This window comes from Sander lucioperca, chromosome 7 (genome assembly GCF_008315115.2).
Source record: "Sander lucioperca isolate FBNREF2018 chromosome 7, SLUC_FBN_1.2, whole genome shotgun sequence".
Classification (NCBI taxonomy): Eukaryota; Metazoa; Chordata; class Actinopteri; order Perciformes; family Percidae; genus Sander; species Sander lucioperca.
The window spans coordinates 808252-814534 of record NC_050179.1 but is presented as its reverse complement, the minus strand read 5'-3'; the positions used below and the strand labels follow the sequence as shown (position 1 = coordinate 814534).

General features: G+C 40.7%; 1 long non-coding RNA gene across 1 annotated transcript; it reads right to left on the bottom strand.

Moving 5' to 3' along the window:
- Window positions 1-1911: 1911 nt before the first annotated feature.
- On the bottom strand, window positions 1912-3086 carry LOC118495455. The gene is made up of 2 exons (XR_004897885.1): window positions 2926-3086; window positions 1912-2372 (listed from the first exon to the last, which is right to left on the bottom strand). It is a non-coding gene; the product is annotated as an uncharacterized LOC118495455 (long non-coding RNA).
- Between the last annotated feature and the right edge of the window lie 3197 nt (window positions 3087-6283).

The following is a 6283-nucleotide window of genomic DNA, read 5'->3' as shown; positions in this document are numbered from 1 at the left end:
CGCTACAATCAGCTAGCGGTTAGCCGAATGAGCCGTTAGCTAAACTAACGTTAGCTTGCCTGTGGAGGCTAACGGCAGACTGCTACAATCAGCTAGCGGTTATCCAAATTAGCTGTTAGCTAAACTAACGTTAGCTTGGCTGTCGACCGGAAGCGTGGAACAGATCGTGCAGTGTCGTAAATCCTCGTACAACCGCGCATGCGCGAACATTTTGCGCATGTGCAGAACGGATCGTGCAGGCAGAACGAATCGTGTACCGACAGAAGCATTGACGGCAATGCTGCAGCCAGTTCCAATATGGTCCAGCTGCGGCTTGTGTCCGCTCACGCCACGCCCCCGCTCACGCCACGCCCCCCGCTCACGTCACGCCCCTTATTTTCTTCGCCTTCAAAATAAAAGCCAGTTTGGGGTGGAACTATAGAATGTCAGTTCATATTGTATTGGATTCGTTTTTTTTTATTTGCTAATACATAATACATTGAACTGCAAACAACAATCATCAGTTCATGTTGTATTGGATCAGTTTTTTTTTATTTGCTAATTTATAATACAAACAACAAAACTTCAAATATGTATTTAAAAAAAAATCTATATCCGTAGTATAATTTCAATCCCTCTCACCACTGCATAGATGCTTGGAAATGTATGCATTTGACTTTGTTTTAAAGATGTGGGGTCAGAAGTGGAGGAAGAAGAAGATATTGGTGACAGGAGGAAGGAAATAACAGGATTATTTGGCAATGGGAAAGAAACAGGGGACAATGCCTTAGTTAAGGGAGTTTTTCCTCGCTACTGTCACACTAAATGCTTGCTCTTGGGGGAATTACTGGAATTGTTGGTCTTTGTAAATTATAGAATGTGGTCTAGACCGACTCTATCTGTAAAGTGTCTTGAGATAACTCTTGTTATTTTATACTATAAATAAAATTGACTTGAATGAGATAATTTGTTGCTAATAACATTTTATTCAAAAACAAAATCAAAACATATGGTATGTATGTCACAAACAGCAGATTACTTACAGTAAGGCTTAGAAGAACATGTTTGGCACAGTTAAAAGCCAACAAGTAAGAGTGTTTTTTTAAGGTGAAGTTAGAAAGAATATCAATCAATAGAGAGTCAATAGACAGAGCCTGTTAACTATAGGTCAAACACAGAAAATTGTTAAGAGTCAGGAAATAAGGCAGGACTGCCTGATTAAAACTACTTGACAAGACAAAATAAAGCAGATAGGTTTTATGCTTTGGACTAAATAATATAACTTTGGGTTTATTCTCATTCTGCTGTAAAAACGTTTCAGTCAACCAGGCTCCTGGAGATGATAATAATTGGTTAGTTTACTGTAATTATTAGGCTCCAAAGGTACATACTGTAGGTAAATCCGTACCTGTACTGGTCTATTCTTGTTTTGCACATGATAATATGTTGTGCACAACTAGGATAATAAATAAATGAAGGGGAAGGACCGAATCCTCTGATTCTGATGATTATGCACTGGTGAAATCACAGTAATAAACATAATATAATTATATTGTGATAACGTTTTGACTTATATACTAATGAGCTATAACACTATTTAGGAGAAGAGAAGTGAAGCCGGATAGGCTTCACAGCTACAGACTGTTTAGATTCAATGTTTCACCTGTTTAACATGTCTGGACTGTGGGAGGAAGGAAGGAAACCCACACGGACATGGGAGAGATCGTGACTGTACTGTAAGTAAACACAACCACATGCAAACACATGCTGCTGAACACAGAAAGACCCCCGCTGGTTTGAAACCAGAACATTCCTGCAGTAAAAGTGCTGAACACTGAGTCAACCATGAAGATGTGGATGTAAATATATGAGAGGACATGTTAGATTGACATGAATGGGGCTGGGTAGGGATTTGCCTTCTTGTAGTTTTTCTTCATCTTATTCATCTGTTCTCCATCAAACCCTCCTTATTTTGTGAGAGTAATTGTTGTGTTCCAAACAATCTTATGTAAGTATTTTAGAGTTTTTGGTACCCTGGTGATCAATGAACAATCTTTTTCACCATCTCTCTTCGGGTTGACCTCTGGTCTGAGAAGATGAACCTGTTCTTCTCTCAGGCATTCCCGTCTCTCTTAAAGTTTTCACTTATCCAAATATTTAAAAATCTACTGGATGGACTGACACAACGTTTGGTTCACACATAGCTCAGGGTGTCTCTAGGGTCACAGCAAAGTCCCAGCTTATTGGAGGACACAAAAAGGTGGGTGACAGCAGCTGTGTTTGTTGCATGGGTAGGTCCTGGTAATGCAACTACTGTCTGTGTGTGTTCTCCTTTTCCTGGGCTGGTCGCAATAGAGTACATTTGAGTAGAAGGCTCTCTCTAGATTGAAGCACTAAAAGAGAAAAAGAGAGTAAATAAATGCAGCAAGTACATATTAAATTATTTTTTCACACCCCTTTGTTACATAAAAAGAATAGTAATTGTATTATTTATTTGTTACATAAATCTAATTTTCCTTTTTCAGATGCTCAGAGCTATTTGTTAAAAGTTCAATGACAAAGTAAATGTCCTGGGGAGCATGTGTCAGGGTGGTACATACAAAGTAATCAGTTCTGTTTCTTCTGATGTTTAAAATACATCTGACAATGCAGTAATGATGTTGTGAAATGTCATGTAGCAATAATAATGAAGCCAGATATGCCAGACCGCATTATTATTTTTACTATTATTATATTACTCTGTGTTGCTTTTATTCAATTTGAATACATTTATTAACTTTACAACTACTATTGTGACACTGCATTTTGCTGTACTTTAATGTGTAGGTCTTACATTTCATTCACTGTTCACCACAGTCATGAGGCGATACCAAAATTTGCAGTCAGTTATTTCAATAAAACATGAGATATTTAATATCACATTGTATGTTTTTAAAAAAAAAATACCTGCATGTTTAACTGTGTTTCGCTTGTGGCCCTGTAAATGAGGGACCAGCTTACACAAGTCTCCCTTCTTTTCACAAAGGGGACACTTGTACTGTGAATCACAGGTCGGTACCAACTGAGGATCATTGTGCTCTGGCAGAACAGACTGAAGAGAAGAGGAAGAAATGATATATACAACACAATGTTAGTAAAAGACGCTTTAACTTTTGAATGTAGCCAATTCTCAATAACTGAAATTACATTAAAGTGACTATGTCACTTTGTAGTGTTTCTGAAACTCTGTCATATTTCATTTAATAAAAACTATCATCATCTGAAGTACCTCACTCAAACACACACACACACACACACACACACACACACACACACACACACACACACACACACACACACACACACACACACACACACACACACACACACAGAGTTAGTGGCGTGTCGTGAGCGGACGGGGGCGTGTCGTGAGCGGATGGGGGGGCGTGGCGTGAGCGGACGGGGGCGTGGCGTGAGCGGCCGCAAGCCGCAGGCCGCAGCTGGACCCTTCTCGCCAGTTCTGCCATTGTTTACCTTTTTCTTCTTCTTCTAGTCCGTAGAAAGAGCAACGTCGGTAGTATTTGCTCATTAGCGCCACCGCTGTTCAGGAGAAGACTGCAACTAGTGTTGCGACCACCAGCGCGGGTATAAAATGGTCACGGCGATCTCATGACGTCACAGTTGGATGCGCCACGCGGGCTGCGGTTACTGTAAAACACGCTTTACATGCCCAGACATGCCCGGGCGTGAGCCGCAGCGGCTAAAACAGCCAATACAAAACGCAGTTTTGACACTTTCATTACAACTAGTGTTGTTGTAACGTTACCCTTAGGACAGGGGTGGCGAACCTGTGGCTCTTGAGCCGTATGCGGCTCTTTGCCTGCTCCTTTGAGGCTCTTACTGTGTGGCTGGGGGCTGTGTTATTGGTGGATTTATTTTTATTCTTTTTTTAACTTTTTGAAACATTTCAGATAAGTACAAAAAAAATGGAATGCACTTGCCAATACATTTGCCAATTATTTTAAAATAAAAAATAATGCAGCAGAGTTTTGAGGACAAATTCTGCAACCCGAGGAAAAAAAAGCTGCCACAGATCACCTTCCTCATTAACCCTTTCACTGCTGAATCAGATTGTTTGAAAGCCCTTTTAGTGACAAACGAGTGAAAGAGTCGCTTCGAGTGGCACAACCGAGTTCTAGCAAGACCTGAAAAGGATTGTGGATAACAAAGACTGTCAGATTTCCCACTGAGTCAATCTAAGTAAGAAAAAAAAACTATGAAAACTGCTATGTATTATGACTGTCATCAGATCTGGAAGACGCTGTTGTAGTGTGGACGTGCATGTGTTGTGTGGCTTTTTGCTATGGTACAGGTTTTTTTGTGGCTCTTTATGATGAACTGGTTGGCCACCCCTGCCTTAGGACATAAAAAACCTCCACCAAAGAATCACATCTCACCTCGTAGCTAGTAAGCACGGGGAGCGGAGAGTGAACCCCTGCAAACATGTCCTCAGCGGCGCTGCGTTAGATCCACAACTCCCTCTCGTCCGATATACTCGTTCTAAACACTTTTCTCTGGGCCAGTAGGCTATTCCGTTGTACAGTATGAAACAATGCATTTACGACCATGGTTCATTTTCAATATCCTTGAAAAACTTCCAAACTTTCTTCTTTCTAAAGTACACAGTGCAGCTCGTGTGTGACATCCTCCAGCTCAGTGGGTCTGCGAAGGGGGAGAGGCCTACAGGGAAGGCAGCAAACTCGGCCACCTTTCCCGGCAGAATGTGGAGCTTGTGAAGTCCGACACTGTCTTACCAAATTTGCAATTAGCCATCAATTTTGGTAAAATGGCCCATATTTGAGCTTTACATAGTTGAATTCTCGCGTAAAAAAAGTCTCAGAAGTGAATTTAGTAATGTAATAGTCTCTAGTCTTTGCCCATTTTCAGAGGCAGTTTCAAATTGTGAGATTTGCAGAGGAAAGAGGTGTCAATGGGATTTTGAGGTTCTATGTATGTCCTATTTACCCACTAATCTGTCATTTTTCAACTATGACAAGATAAAATCGGTTTTGCATTCTATCACCCCTTTAAATTTAGGCAAGAAAAAGTGAGCGTTATGCGGCAACGAAAGTTACGTTTTTGCACAAAAGCTTATCTGGGGGGCAGCAGCTTCAGCATGGCACCCCAAACTTCCCTTCCCTTTCCCGAGCCCCATTAACCAGCTCTTACTTGGGGATCTCGAGGTGTTCCCAGGCCAGGGTGGAGATATAATCTCTCCACCTACATATAGTCCTGGATCTTCCCCGAGGCCTCTTCCCAGCTGGACGGGCCTGGAACACCTCCCTAGGGAGGCAACTCAATACTGTCTTTCGTTAAACCCCTGGTGACATCCTCGGAGTTAATTTTTCACACAATATGTAATAGGAGTGGGGGAAAAATTTGATTCACCTATGTATCGTGCTTTTTTTTGCGACGGTTTTTATTACTTCCCCTAGAATCTATATTTTTTATTTTCTTACCGATGATTCACCTAAATATTTTCTGTTTAGTACTGCCGACGATGACTACATCATATACGTTTCCAGCAGAGCCAAAGCAGAAAATGCAGAAAATACATGTTATGTACTTCTTTACAAAATAAATAAATGTCAGACTGACTGACTGACACGTGATGTGCATTCTTTTTAGAAAAAAAAAAGGTTTTTAGAAATGTCTAATGTCTGTATTATTCAACTTTTGTTTTTGTTTAAGGATGAAAAGAAAATCGAATTGCAATACTTCTAGAATCGCAACAGATGAAAATCGCACAACACAAATGGAATCGGCACCCATGTATCGTGAAAGAATCGAATCCAGACAAAAGCATATCAACCAGCCCTGCAATATCTAAGGAGGGATGTGATGAAAAATGATTTGTTGACAGCAACAGGCCTTTTTAAGGCGCGGTGAGTCATTATCAGTGCATCTGTGTGGGTTTAGTGAGAGACAAGCATCATCATAACACAGGAGGATAGGAGTGGATCCCATAACTCACATTCAATGTTAAGGTCAACTGTTTCCTCTATAAAATAGGGGCTGGTTGCATGGCTTCCAGCATTAAGGAGAAATGTGGGAATTATAAAAAGTCATAAAAGAAGTCCTTCTGCATTCTTACGTGAATGTGTTGAGGGGCAGGTGCATTGCTACAGTAAAGCCTCCAAAGTACAAATGATACAGAAGGGATGCTGCAAACTCTCTGAAGCTCCCAACTACATTTCATTGATCAACAGATGATGTTTTGAGCTGACAACGATCTGTTGAAAACAATAGCAACAGTGTTTCCATC